Source organism: Xyrauchen texanus, chromosome 27, assembly GCF_025860055.1.
Source record: "Xyrauchen texanus isolate HMW12.3.18 chromosome 27, RBS_HiC_50CHRs, whole genome shotgun sequence".
NCBI lineage: Eukaryota > Metazoa > Chordata > Actinopteri > Cypriniformes > Catostomidae > Xyrauchen > Xyrauchen texanus.
Window position 1 is genome coordinate 33027187 of NC_068302.1, and position 15968 is coordinate 33043154.

General features: G+C 36.3%; 1 protein-coding gene across 1 annotated transcript in view; it reads right to left on the reverse strand.

The window, feature by feature from the left end:
• Positions 1-15968, reverse strand: part of acbd6 (acyl-CoA binding domain containing 6) — a 52217-nt gene that overhangs the window by 12133 nt on the left and 24116 nt on the right. The window lies entirely within an intron of this gene.

Sequence of the window (15968 nt, forward strand, 5' to 3'; positions counted from 1 at the left end):
ATTGATTTACTGTACTGTCAGACACACAATCAGACCCTTTAACCTCCAAAACAGACTTTTGAACAAGTAACCAAGATCAAAGGAGCCAGAGGTATATGTTAGGGTGGATTTATAAACCAGTTTAATATGTTGTAAGGGGGGCCCTGAGTGCCATCATGCTTTAAAGTCTGGGATGATCTATTCATTGCCCCCTGTAGGGACCATGTCCGATGTATTAGCCACGGGGTCCACGGGCATCATTCTTGTACAATAGGACACAATCTGCCTGTTGTGCTTGTGACAAATTGCAACACAGCTTGGTCTATGTGTGCAGCAGAGGTACGATGCAGAGAAAGCCATATTTAGGGCAAGGATTAAGGATTGTGAGAGTCAGAAGTTTACATACACCTTAGCCAAATACATTTAAACTCAGTTTTTCACAATTCCTGTCATTTAATCGTAGAAAGAATTCCCTGTCTCAGGTCAGTTAGGATCACTACTTTATTTTAAGAATGTGAAATGTCAGGATAATAGTATAGTAGAGAGAATTATTTATTTCAGCTTGTATTTCTTTCATCACATTCCCAATGGGTCAGAAGTTTACATACACTTTGTTAGTATTTGGTAGCATTGCTTTTAAATAGTTTAACTTGGGTCGAACGTTTTGGCTAGACTTCCACAAGCTTCTCTTTTGGCCCATTCCTCCAGACAAAACTGGAGTACCTGAGTCAGGTTTGTAGGCCTCTGTAACAAGTTCGTAATCTGAGCAAAGAAGTCAGGAGGCACCGAACTGTCAAAGTCTTCAGCATCACTCACAAAAACTTGAACAAAAAGGGCTCTTAGTGGCCAAGTATACATACAAACGAGTCATAATTCTGACACACATGCACAAACAGTTTCTCTCTTTTCTCTCTCTGCATACTGATGTGTCTGTAGGCCTTTTCAGGTCTCCCTCTGCAATCACTATAAAAAGACACAGGTGTTAAGAGATAATGACAGCCCAGGTGATGAGCCTTACCGCTCTCCCTCTCCCACAGACAGATACACGACCCCATACCCACCTTGAGGGTTGAGGTCAGATTGAGGTCAGGGCTTTGTGATGGCCACTCCAATACCTTGACTTTGTTGTCCTTAAGCCAATTTGACACAACTTTGGAGGTATGCTTCGGGTCATTGACCATTTGGAAGACACAACTGTGACCGAGCTTTTACTTCCTGGCTGATATCTTGAGATGTTGCTTAAATATATCCACATAATTTTCCTTCCTCATGATGCCATCTATTTTGTGAAGTGAACCAGTCCCTCCTGCAGCAATGCACCCCCTCAACAAGATGCTGCCACCCCCATGCTTCACGGTTGGGATGGTGTTCTTCGGCATGTAAGCCTCACCCTTTTTCCTCCAAACATAACAATGGTCATTATGGGTAAACAGTTACATTTTTGATTAATCAGACCAGAGGACATTTATCCAAAAAGGAAGATCTTTGTCCGCATGTGCACTTGCAAACTGTAGTCTGGCTTTTTATTGCAGTTTTGGAGCAGTGGCTTCTTCCTTGCTTAGCAGCCTTTCAGGTTATGTCGATATAGGACTTGTTTTATTGTGGATATAGATACTTGTCTACCTGTTTCCTCCAGCAGGTCCTCTGCTGTTCTGGGATTGAGTTGCACTATTTGCACCAAACTACATTCATTTCTAGGAGACAGAATGTGTCTCCTTCCTGAGCTGTATGATGGCTGCGTGGTCCCATGGTGTTTATAATTGCGTACCATTGTTTGTCCAGATGAACGTGGTACCTTCAGAACCAGACATATGGAGGTCCACAATTTTTTTTTGTAAGATTTTTTTGGTTTTTGTAAGATTTATTTAGTTTTTTCCACGATGTCAAGCCAAGAGGCACCGAGTTTGAAGGTAGGCCTTAAAATACATCCAGAGGTACACCTCCAATTGACTCCAATAAGCTAATTGGCTAATTTAGCTACTTGGCTTTCCCTAAAGGCTTGACATAATTTTCTGGAATTTTCCAAGCTGCTTAAAGGCACAGTTAACTTAGTGTATATAAACTTCTGGCACACTGGAATTGTGATATAGTCAATTAAATGTGAAAAAATCTGTCTGTTTTAATGACTTCAACCTAAGTGTATGTAAACTTCTGACTTTAACTGTAAAACTAGTGGAATGCTATATTCCGTGTGTGTGTGTGTGTGTGTGTGAGGGGTTGGGACGTTCTGCGAATGACACGCAATGTAAGGCTAAATTATATTTTAAATGCCAATTCACTGTGGCTTTTCATCCTCATAATGATGACGAACTGCATTATTGCTTTTGCTATTTGTTTGGTGAATATAATCAGAACGCAATAAGAACAGAGTGAGTTTTACGGCATATTGTACGCTTGCCCCCTTGACACAACATCAGCCTGTATTATCATCCATAGACAATATCATTAACCCACATTAAAGACTTTCACTTATACTGCAGTTCATTCTGTAGAGTGGATTTACTGTGCAGGTAAACTGTGTTGGTCTGGGAGTAATAAACTTTGTCACGCAAAGGTGTGATAGACTTTGCCATTAAAACAAATGTGTTATTATTTAGGTAAGTTGCTACAAACATACTGATATGCTCAATAAGATTTTCTTCAAACTGTTGCTCCGTCATCATGACACTTTTTGCCTGAAAGAAAAACCTGACAATAAAAGAAGATAGTTTATGCTAATGTCCATTATAACAACCTCTGTGGCAACACTGAGAATGTGACGTGTGAGTCATGAATTGCGATCAGACACATTTCAGAACACAACTACACATGAAATCAGGGCCCATATTCACAAAGAATTTTATCTTAACACCAGGAGTTTCTAGCTAGGAGTTTTTGCTTAAAACAATTCACATGGCTTAATTGAATTCTATTGTGGCTTAATTTATTTGTGTTGTAGCTTAATTTCTATTTGTTGTGACATAATTTATTGTGTTTTGGCTTAATTTATTTGTGTTGTGGCTTAATTTTGTTGTGACTTAATTTATTTGTATTGTGGCTTAATTTATTTGTGTTGTGGCTTAATTTTTTTGTGACTTAATTTGTGTTGTGGCTTAATTTATTTGTGTTGTGGTTTAATTTTGTTGTGTTGTGGCTTAATTTTGTTGTGACTTAATTTATTTGTGTTGTGGCTTAATTTTTTTGTGAATTAATTTATTTGTGTTGTGGCTTAATTTATTTGTGTTGTGGCTTAATTTATTTGTGTTGTGACTTCATTTTGTTGTGGCTTAATTTTGTTGTGTTGTGGCTGGATTTTGTTGTGGCTAAATTTAATTGTGTTGTGGAATGTTTGTCCTGTTGCTGAATTTTGTTGTGTTGTAGCATTATTTATTTGTGTCGTAGCTATATTTTGTTGGGTTGTGACTTAATTACTTTGTGAACTTTTGTTTGCTCTGTAAATTGTATGACAAATTATAATAAAATGTAACTCTATAGTACTCTATAAAGGTTCATATTATGAATTGATATGATATGAAATATTATGAATTGAAGTAATTAATTAAATGTAAATACTTAAAATGTATGCTTAATTTATGATAATGTATATTATTTAAAGATTTTGTTTCATGGAAATATGTCATAAAATTGAAATGTGCAAAATATTTGGCTGAAATATTTTGGTAACACTTTACAATAAGGCTCCATTTGTTAACACAAGTTAACAAATGAACAATACTTCTACAGCATTTATTAATCTTGATTACTGTTAATTTCAACATTCAGTAATACATTTTTAAAATAAAAAGTTGTTTGTTAACGTTAGATTAGTTAATGCACTATGAACTAACATGAACTAACAATGAACAATTTTATTTTTATTAACTAACATTATTAAGATTAATAAATGCTGTATAAAAAATATATAGTTTGTTGTTATTTCATGACACCTAATGCATTAACTAATGTTAACGGATGGAACTTTATTGTTAGGTGTTAACAATATTTGTTTAGTGGAAGTGGAGATGGTAGTTTCATTTTGCTGTCTACTTTTTGGGATTGTCTTTGTGCCAGAAGAGTGCTAATGATGTCTTAAATTGCAGTCTAGGTAGGCACTAGGTCTAGGAACAAAGCTTTTCATCCAAAATATTCTATATTTTTAGCAGCATCCGAATGAAATTTCTGCCTTACAACAGTCAGCTAAAGCAGACACCTGATCTGTCAATCAGGAGCTGGATCTCATTGTTCTGAATGCAAAAATCTTCATCACACCAGGGCCAGGGCTCTCAAACGTTCCCAGAGTCAAATGCTATTGTTCACAGAGAGGCGCAAGAGCGACTTCAGGGGCTCTCTGATTGGATTAGCCAGTTAAAATATCACTAGACGAACAGAATACTAATGCCGTCTCTCTCCTTACCCTTTCTGATCCATTTACTTCTACCAGAACAGAATGGAGAGTCCAGGATTAGTGGTCATTCAAATAATAAAACACTGGGGGGAATGTACTTTAAGATTGAAATGCACCCTCATATTTTGAGAAAAAGACAAAATTGCAAGGATAAAACCATATCATTATGAAATAAGTCATAATATTTTGAAAGTAAAGTAAAAATTACGAGAATAAAGTCGTTTTATTATGAAATTAAAGCTATAATATTTTGAGAATAAGTCGTAAAGAAAGTGGAGCGTCTGGGTCTTTGGATACAGTAAACGCCACTAACCAGCAAGATAACATTGGCTATGCAACTTTGTTGTCAAGTTAACAGAGCTGAATTTGTGGGAAGGTTTACACGCTGTTTAATATTGTGATATTTTTCACAAAATGTTCTACTTTATTCACAGAAAATACTACTTTATTCTCATAATTCTGACTTTATTTTCATAATTTTGACTATTCTCAAAATATTATGACTTTATTCTCAATGCTACGACTTTATTCTCTTGATTTTTACTTTATCATCAAAATATTTCAACATTAATCTCGTGATGCTACGACTTTACTCTCAAAATATTATGACTTTATTCTGATCATTTTATGACTTTATTCTAATAATTGTAACTTTATTCTCAAAATATTATAATTTTATTCTCATAATGCTACAATTTTATTCCAGTAATTCTGACTTTATTCTCAAAATATTACAACTTTACTCTTTTTTTTTTAAACTTGACACTAAAATGTGGTCGTATGTCTGAGACAACACTTCCAAACATTCATCATGGTAACTTAAAACAGCGGTAACTTGCTATTAGCCACCACTGACATCTCCTTCCACTGCTTGAAGTAGATCCCATATTAATTTTCTATCATTTTACAGTTCTAAAAACTGTAGCGACTATGGTATTTTGGCAAAAACTGCACTACAATGGTACATTTTTGTAAGGGACACATCTCAAACTCCCACTACATTAAATCTGTATATGAATCTAGAATCTAGTATATGAACCCATTAATAAAATAATTAATAATGACACGCACTTGTGAAATGATCTCTCTCAATAGAATAATAGTGGCAGATGTTTATGTGAATGGTCGACACAGGGGATGGAGATGCACATAAATACATACAGCCATAATTAAACAGTAAAGGCTTTACTAAACATAATCTCCTTTTACTAATCTTGTGTGCCAGCAACATGTACTCTGGCCATATACTCTGTTTCACAGCGAGAGCCCTGAGGATAGAAGATACAAACAGGCTGAACATCATATAAACTGCTATTGGAACTCAGAAATGGATTATTATTAAAATAAACTTTAATTATTGGTGCTTGCTAAGGCAACTCCTTTGTTGCTTTATTCAGATCCCTAACCCCAAGTATTAAACTTTCATGCATGATATTTCAAATCCTGCAGCATGTTGAGGAGAGATTTTTTATTACTCTAAGTGATCAGACTGGCATATTTCACTTGGCGGATGATAAAACAGGTGAAAAAATTCCACACACTTACATTGAAGGAGGCATATCTAGAGATCAAAATATCAAGAGTAGATTGGGGTGGTGAGCAACCACAAAGGACACCCTAGCAACAACATAACACAATAACCACTCAGAACACCTTAGGACCTAGCATCATAGTGTCGAGTTTTGCATGGTAAAACACCACTTACATTTCCTTCAGAAAATGTAATCGTATAGTTTTAGGTACCATTCAGACGAGCTTACTATTACTGAAACTCCAGTGTCATGCATGCAAAAATTTGAATGTTCAGGATAATTTTTCCATGTTGCAAATAATTAGAAATTTGATGTTATTAAATGGAGCATTTGCTGCATGACAGTGTATGTATGTATGTGAGCGTATGTGGGTTCATGTATGCATGCCTGAGTACATGCTTATACATGCATGTATTTGTGTGTGTATGTACGGGGGTCAGAGACTAATGTCTCGAAAGCAGTCTGATGGAATCAGGGATAAATTGGATTGTCCTCTATTTGGCTTTAAAAGAAGAAGCGGAAAGGCAGGTAAGAAGCCAGCGTAGCATTTTTTCCTAAGGGTGTTCACTCCACCCTAATTGGGAAATTCTGGTGGCATGTACTAGATCTGTAGGTTTACCCTGCACTGTACAAAACACAGATATCCCTGTGACCTACTAACATTAAGACACCAACATGAAACCACTGAGAAAACCAGGATATGTATTAGATTCATGAAGAAAACCAGTTCACATGCCACTCTAGACGTGATGATGGTCGTATGCATTTTAACATGCATTTCAATCAAAGGGGAAAAATAAAAATGTATATACAATGGCCCCAAAAAAAGCCTTTGGGCACTTACAGTATACCACACTTAAAGGGTATGAATGTCATTACATTATCAAAATACAGTATCAAATTAATTCGAAAACAGACGATGACAGGTGTGGCTTATCACATTAAGAATGGACATGTTCCACAATCATATGACAACCAGAAAGTGTCCAAATAGGCCTAATTTTTGAACAGTGTATTAGGCAATTTGTTTTAAATACAATAAACCTAACAAATGCATTTTTATGAGACGTTACGATCTTATGCTTTGCTAGAAAATTGTACTTGTGCTATCTTTCATGTGTTTTTAAGTGTGCCATATACTTTTTGGGGCCACTCTAATGTACATCCATAGATCCTTTCACTCTCAAAAGCAATAATAGAGTACAACTGAACTTTGTTTTCAAATTGTATATGTATGGAAATTATGCCATGGGCATCAGTGCACACTTAAAACTCTATCAGAACATTTCTCTTTGCACATAACTAACATTCTATGGATTCAAACATCCAGGGACCGTTGTCCAATCAAATGAGCCTAAACAGGAAGACTTCAAGGAAACAGAAAGTAGGAGAGTAATAATAGAATATGATATAAAAGATCTGAAATAAGGAGTGTATTAGGCTAAAGAGGTAGGCTAAAAAGAAGTGAAGATGTGGGAAAATACTGAGATATCCCCTCTCAACCAAACAGATCAGCAGTGTTTGTGACAGAGCCTAGCCGGTTGTACCATCTGTGTAGGCTGCTGTTGCTTCAAAGGGGGCTGGCATACATTCTCTGCCCACCAGGCCACTAAAAGCTTTCATGTTTTCATAACAGCACAACCCGTGAGCTCCTCGTGGCATATGGTAGGTGTGCCGGTGGCCACTGTCGCAGCTTTATCACTTAACGCCATTTTCTAGTACAACTAACTCTCTACCAGGAACAACCTTTTTTCTTTATCTCTTTATCTCACTCGTTTTCATTCACTCAGCTGTTCAGAACAGAAACATTAAACAAATGGGGAAAAAATGCATATGCAATTATGATTTATGATCACTGTATGGCAGGGAGCACAGAGTTTTTTTAAATCCTGGCAGTAGACAGGAGATAGGGAAGAGAGAGAAGAGGGATACACAGAGGGGTGAATCGATACAACCACAAAGCATTCATATGCAGATACACTTATGATATGCAGGTGCCATTACTAAAGCGTGTAGAAAATGCAGTTCTTCGGCTGATATGCATAATCGCAACACCAGAGACAGAAAGCAACATACTGTACACGAGTAACTGATGTGTAAAGTGTTGATATTTTATATCAACATCGAGATTTTAGATTAAATCTTATATGTTTAAAGGTAGGTGTATATCTTAGGTCCAATAACTGTCACTAGTTTATTTTTAAGGGCATGAAAATATATATTTTTTGAATGTACAAATATTCCTTGAAGTTTCTCAATTAATATGAGCTCATGAAAGCAGAATGCAAACGAATTATTAAAGTGTCAGCAACAAACTGTTTAAAATAGTTTTGATAGAGTAGAACATCAGGATCAAATTCTCAAAAGTACAGTATTTAACTGCCCAATATATTACTTCTTTTAGATTATTTGGGATTGGAACGGAAGTAAACTATGGCTGGAGATCCTTCTATAGAGCCTTCCCATTTGCTCCCACAGCAAAAGAAAAAACCCACTATTGGTGTTTCCACAACTTTCAAAATTAGGAAAAAGATAGAAAGAAGAATGGATTATGGCAGTCAGATGAAAAAGATGCCAAATTTACTATCACTCCCTCAGTGGGTGTATTTGAAACCTCATTGTAGCTGTGTTTTAATGCCAGGGTAATATAACACAAAGTATAGAAATACAAAATATACATGAAATAAAAATAATGTGTGTTTTATATATAATATACATAATATTCCTTCCTCATAATGCCATCTATTTTGTGAAGTGCACCAGTCCCTCCTGCAGCAAAGCACTGTCTGTTTTGTTTACCTCAGATTTGCTTTTATGACACTATCAGTTAGGTTTAGATGTAGCAGTTAGGGTAGGGTACATTATTTTTTTCTTCATAGAGCATTAAACTTAAAAACCTCATCATTTTGGGAGAACATTAAACTTGCTTTGAGTGCCCCTCAGTGGACATTGCAGCGAAACTTGTAATGAACATTGTCATTTCACTTTGCAAAAATGTTGCCAGTCATGCAATTTTCACAAGATCAGGCTGGAAGAAAACGTCTGGGTTTGGAATGAGACGAGGGAAGTGTTTTACAGTTTACTGACATTACATCAGTATTGCAAAAAAATATGGAATGAGGAACCAAATTTGTTCACTAACGTGTGTTGGTATAGGACTCTAGCTAAAATTTGATGCCTGAATAGTATTCATTTGAAATTCTGTTTGCTGATTGGTTGGTCTCTATGGGAATAAAAGACATACAATATCGCCATCTCGTACAGTTATACCATTACGAGCTGTCAAGAGAATATGTTGGTCAGGGAAAAGGGTCCATAAGTAGATCTTTTTCTTTTGCATAAATTAAACTAAAGACGCTTTTGTTACAAAGGGGAAACAGTTATGCTTGTGTGTATGCATGTGCACACAAGGGTACTTTTTGCTGGGAGAGCCGTGTTAAAAGGATCAGTAGCGTGGGCCACTCTTAACTGAATTCATTTCACCTTTGTGTGCAGTGTATTAACCTTGCCAGCCAGTATGTGCGAGGGTTAGCCTGTCTGTGCATATCACTTAAACCCAAAATGTCCTTGACAAACTCCTTTCTCAGAACCCCCTGTAAAGCTTAGGTCAGCCTGTAGACTTTATTGCATCATCTTCAAAAAAACTCAAAAGAAGTCATTTTGAACAATTATGTGTATAGCAAAAAGACATAAACAACATGCATGTTAACATGATTTTACTGTGATAAAATCGCTTATAAACTTTTCTGTGTAAATTTATAGTCAATTGAGACTTGGATATATAGAGGATACAGCAGGGCCATAACCAACACATTGAGTCCCTCATATTCAATATGGGTTTTTCAGTGAAAGTTTATCTTTTGTCCCCTCACAACCTTGAATATTGTGTTACATTCTTGCAATAGAGCGCATAATTGCCGGCGAGGACCAGGTAGATCAATAGTGATAAATATCTGCCAAGGCTACAAGTAGTTCATAAAAATATGAACAGAACAATATTTTTGCCAAGCGTTTATTTTTATATTATTTAGCTGGTTTTTGTGCCTTAGCTCTAAAAGTACAAAATAGAATGGAATTAGACATATAGAGGTACAGTAGAGAGAGGTAGACACATTGTTTCCAAGGAAACACCTACGGAGGACGGGCTGCTTAAGTTGCCTGTTCTATTCAGAAGGAGATTGATTAGTTCCAGCACAACTGATTGATTTTTTTTCTTTTACAGTCAATCCTTGAATTGAGCAGCACTCGCCTCTCTTCTCTCTAATGCACATCAGCACATGTATGATAATCAGCTGCATAATTAGCTATCAGACCTTCCTACAACCACATTAAAGATTTGTTTTGCTTTTGTTCTTTATGAATTAGTGACTCTTTGCTCCCATTGACAGTCCATGGTTAAACCCAGATCATTTAAGAAGAGCAAATTAATACAAAAAACACATTCATGGATTCAGTCCCGCCCCCATCATCTTTCTCTGTCAGTGTCTCAGTGTCCATCCCAGGGGACGTCTTAGGATCCATTAAGAAATTTCACATGGGCCAAGAGTGGCAGAGAATTACCATGGGAAAGCCCAGGATCATCAGAGCCGTTCAAAAAGAAATACATAAAATAAATAAATGCATAAACCGCTCTAATATGAAAATCAATGTTGCAGGCACAGCTAAATCGCTGTGGGAGGGGGGACTAATAAACCACAGGGCAAGTTATGCCCCTGCTGGGAAATACGTTCACTCACTCACACTCTCTGTCTTTCTCAGCACACATAGCTGTGGACAGCTTTAATGTCCCTCACAATTTATGTGGATGGTTTGAAAATAGGAAGAAAACTGTTGAGTATACGTATTGTGGCAGAAAGAGGGAGAAACAGATGGTTCTGGAGAAGCTTTTCATCAGGAGTTTAGCTGCCTGCGGCTGGAATGAGACACTGTTGAGTCACTGATCTTCAGCTTAGTGATGCACTGTTTGCAAACATTGCTGACGTAAAGATGATGCAGTTAAGCATCCTCTGATTCATTTGTAAAGTATGGCTGCATAGTATGTAACACATTCAAATTATTTAGTTTTTCTCTCATATTTGATCGCTCTTTGCGTCTCTGTGTAGTGATTCGTTCCTGAATGAATTCTTTAAATGATTAGGTTGAGCCAATTCAAAGTGTTTGTAAAGCTGAATGGAACATTTTGAGGGGAAACAAATGTGAGGTTGGTAATGTTGGAACCATAAACAGCCAAACATTTGATGTCATCAGTTTGCAAAAAGTCTAAAACCACACTGAAAATCTTGAATACAAAATCTAATCTACTCCAGGAAACAAACAAAGAAAAAATATGAAATATTGAAAGGGATAGTGGAAAAGGGACACAAAAATCTAAATTCTATCATCATTTATTCACCTCAATGCAATCCCATATGTGTATGAATTTCTTTCATCTGCAGAAGAATATCTCAGCTCTGTTTGTCCTTTTAATGAAAGTGAAAGGTCCAAAAAGCAGATAAAAGCAGCATCAAATTAATCCATAAGAATCCAGTGGTTCAATCCATATCAAAACCGATATAATAGGTTGGATAAGAAAGAGATCAATATTGAAGTCCCTTTTTACTTTAAATCTCCCCTTTCACTTTGAGTGAAACTAAACAGGCACCAATGTGAATTTCAGATGTGAAAGTGAAAGTGGAGATTTATAATAAAAAGGACTTGAATATTAATCCGTTTCTCAACACACCTATCACACCGCTTCTGAAGATATAGATTTAACCACTGGAATCTTATGGATTATTTCTATGCTGCATTTATGTTTTGGAGCTTCAGATTTCTGGCCACAATCCACTTGCACTGAAAGGACATACAGAGCTGAGATATTTTTCTAAAAATCTTTGTTTGTGTTCTGCAGAAGACAGAAAATCATACACATCTGGGATAGCATGAGGGTGAGTAAATTATGAGATAATTTTTATTTTTTGTTAAACTCTCCCTTTAAGATTCTGCACTATTTTTGGTCACTAATCAAATTTGTTTGATGTTAACTGATGAACATTCAACAGTTAAACAAAAATCATGCTGTGATAAGATGGATCATCAGGTTTTGCAAAAACTTCCATGTCAGTCCATGCTAGCTCGGGTGCATGCTGTCAATAAAGCAAAAGTTGGGGAATGCAAAAAAAAATTAAATAATTTAAATTAAACTTTTTACTCAAATTGATACGCTGATAATATAATTTGCAAACAAAAACTCTGATTAGAAAACTACAAAATTACATTTGATCAAGCAATCTATTTAACCTAATCGGAAACAATAAAACCATAGTGTTTAACTAAAAAAATGTGTTTTACGAACACAAAAAGCAGAGCAGGGACTTCGGTGAACACTGGTGAATTGTTTTTTCCATGAAGCAAACCAATCTGAGCAATCTGAAATCTCATAATGAAACAGATTTCCTAATGTTAGCCTATGTTCCTCAACAATCGCAACAAGGGAAAGCATGATCAATAACTTATCTGGTATCTGGATGTTGTTTCTCAGCAAAACCCTTTACAGCTACTTTAAGATATGTTTCAGTGTGCACCCTTTCATGATTATGTCTACTGTTTGTATTAGCAAATACTAGTCCCAGATCAGAATGAGTTGTAACTGTGTGACCCTCAGGTGTGTGACCCCACCCACCACAAAACAGAACAGCACCATTCTCATGCAGCTTGCGATTGGATGCCTCTCTTTGCCAATCTTATGACAGATTGCCTGGTGTATTTGTTATGACATGGAGGATGGGGCCATTTGTTATAGTGGGACTGTGGCAGCAACAGAAGGACCTGAATGTGCAAGAATGTTCTCAACAAGGAATAATAAACAGCTGCTGGGGTTAAGAAAGTGTGTAGCAAGAACGTGTGCATTCTCTAAAAGTCCTTAAACTGTTTGTTGACAAGAATATCCATTGTCTACTCAAACACGCCAATATTACAATCATAACTACTAAAAATACAGTATATGTTATTACTAACTGTTGGAAAATGACAGCATCATTAATCAAATATATATATCAAGGTTTACAATTTACAATTAACCTGTCCATTATTTCACCCTTATTTTCAGGCTGTCCAACTGAAAATATTAAAGCTGAAGTGTTTTTTTTTTTTCCTCCGATGTTAAAATACCTTCTTCAATAAGATCTTGAAAAAATATTTCACTCAAAAATGAATATTCTCTTATCATTCACTCACTCTCATCCCATCCCAGATGTGTATGACTTTCTTTCTTCAGCAGAACACAAATTATGATTTTTAGAAGAACATTTCAGCTCTGTTGGTCCATACAAAGAAAGTGAATGGGTACCAAAATTTGGAAGCTCCAAAAAGCACATAAAGGTAGCATAAAAGTAATCCATATGACTCCAATGGTTAAATCTGTGTCTTCAGATGCGATTTGTTGTGGGTGAGGAGCAGATCAATATTTAAGTCCTTTATTACTATAAATTATCCTTCCTGCCCAGTGGGTGGCAATATGCACAAAGAATGTGAGAATGTAAAGTGAAAGTGGAGATTTAAAGTGAAAAAGGACTTGAATATTGATCTCTTTTTCACACACACCTATAATATCGCTTCTGAAGACATGGATTAAACCACTGGATGTACATTTACATTTATGCATTTGGCCGACGCATTTATTCCAAGTGACTTACATTGCATTCAAGTTATCCATTGTAACAGGTTTTTTTTGTGTGTGTGTGTGTGTTCCCTTGGAATTGAACTCATTATCTTAGCATTGCTCATGACATCATGCCACAATTCGCATTGTATGGACCTACATAGCTGAGATATGTTTCTAAAAATCATTGTTTGTGTTCTGCAGAAGAAAGAAAGTCTTACACATATGGGATGGCATGAGGGTGAGTCAATTATGAGATAATTTTCATTTTTGGGGGAACGCTTCCTTTAATATGCTATTCGATGGCACTATTAAAACATTTATTAGTTTGGTTTGAGCATACCGACAAGCCCAACATAGCATCACTAGCTCAAGAAATGGTATTAAACAGTCATTATTTTTGCAATTCCGACTCTATAGGCCCAGAAATTATACATTTCACCTTTACGAACTTTAATCACAAACCTGTGGCACAATTTCCACAACATTACTAAATTACCTATAAATAAACAGCCTCCTTCCTCTGTCCCAAACCATTCCTCACCATGAACTACTAGTAGCCTAGGCAGATATTAATCACTATTGATCTACCTGGTCCTCGCCAGGGCCTTTTGTTCTCTCGGCTCTAGGCTCTGACCTCAATTAAGTTATGAATTTCAATCTGATGGACTGAGCGTGTGTGGCTAGCGCTGCCGTGCAAGAAAGGGAGTGGATTAATTAGAGGCAGCGGCTCAGGGATTCACTCTCCACTGTTCGTGCCTCATGTTGTTTTCATAAGAAAATGCACAAAAAGAGAGGAGGAGGAGAAAGACGGGAGAGAGAGAGAGAAAAGACTGGCAGAAAGTAAAGGATGAAAAGAAAGAAATATTGCATGACAGAGAGAAAAATCATTTTGTAAAGATTAAATATTTTAGAGCTGAGCATAACAAGAAAAAAATAATAGTTCCTATGCAAATGTCCATGATATTTTGAGATCTGGCAACCACAATTCCCTGTTATTTTCAGGTTTGCCATGACTGTGGGTGGGAACCCTGTTCATAGAAAGCATGTTGTTTTGAGCCTAGTTCATTGTTTGAAAGTAGCACTCGTTAATCAGGCCTTTGAAATTAAAAACATGCTCTATGGTGTTAAGCTCATTAAGCTCAATGTAACATGTGACATGCTCTAATTTCTGATCGTGCCACTGAAATTGTACGTTCTACTAACTTTGACAACATCAGCCTCTGAATTTGTAAAAATATTTTAAGTCCTCAAGGTAGTGCATAATATACTCTATATTGACTATAATAACAGGTTACGATCACTTAATTACAGCTAGTGGCAGTGCAACTTTTGAAATCTTTGTAGGAAAATTGATCGTTCATCAGCATTTACACACATAAACGCATGCCCACATAAAAAGGCATGCACAAAGAAACACACACATTAGGTTGACTATGCTTTCCTCATTATGCAGTTCAGCTGAAAACAATAGAGACATGAACTCATGGGCAGTCAGGATGCAATGTTTTTATTGCTTTTTCTGTAACTGCTCGAGTCTTATACAGACTTTCTCAGAATATGTTTTACTATACCAGACATGAGCCCCATTTCGTCAGCTCATACGAGTCCCACCAAACTCTCCCATGTGTCCCAATTTTTCATTCAATTATGCAGAGAGAAATGGAATATGTTGTCACTGTGATGTTGTCCAGGTGGCTGTTGACAGGTGGCATACGAGCTAATCTGAGAGAACAAGGGGGACGTTTTGCTCCTATTGCGGTTCCCCTTGATCCAGGATTACACCAAACACCACGATATTCTGACCACCGCACTCCACGACCACTGTGCCATCAGCTGATTAATTTCAATACAATTTTCATTAAACACATAATAGCGTTTGTCTCCCTTCCCCCTTTTTCAATCAACAAATTAAAAATATAAACCACTTTTATATTTTTTTAACACTAAGCTAAAATCAGAACACGGGACAGTCATCTCAAAGTATATTAATTCAATCTCAGTGTATTCGGTTTTAAAGGAATAGTTCACCCAAAAAAAGAAAATTATTTACTCATCCTAATGTCATTCAAAACCAATATGCTTCTATTTTCTTCAATCAACCCAAAAGTAGACACTTTTAAAGGTCTTCTCGGTAATGTTAGTACCAATGATCGTGCTTTCACACTTAGATGGTATTTCATACATGTCGAGAAGGCTTTTTTCCTTCACTTACTGATAAATGAATGGGAACGCTGTGTGTATGTAGAAAGTCACTTTAAAAAAAAAAAAATTACACAAAACTGAATGAAACAGAAATTTACCTAATGTCAAATTAAAGGGGTCATGACATGAGAAACCAAATTTGCCTTGATCTTTTGGTATATAAGAGGTCTTTGTATCATTAAAACGTCCTGCAAGTTTAATATTTTAAGACGTCCTCCCCATTCTAAAC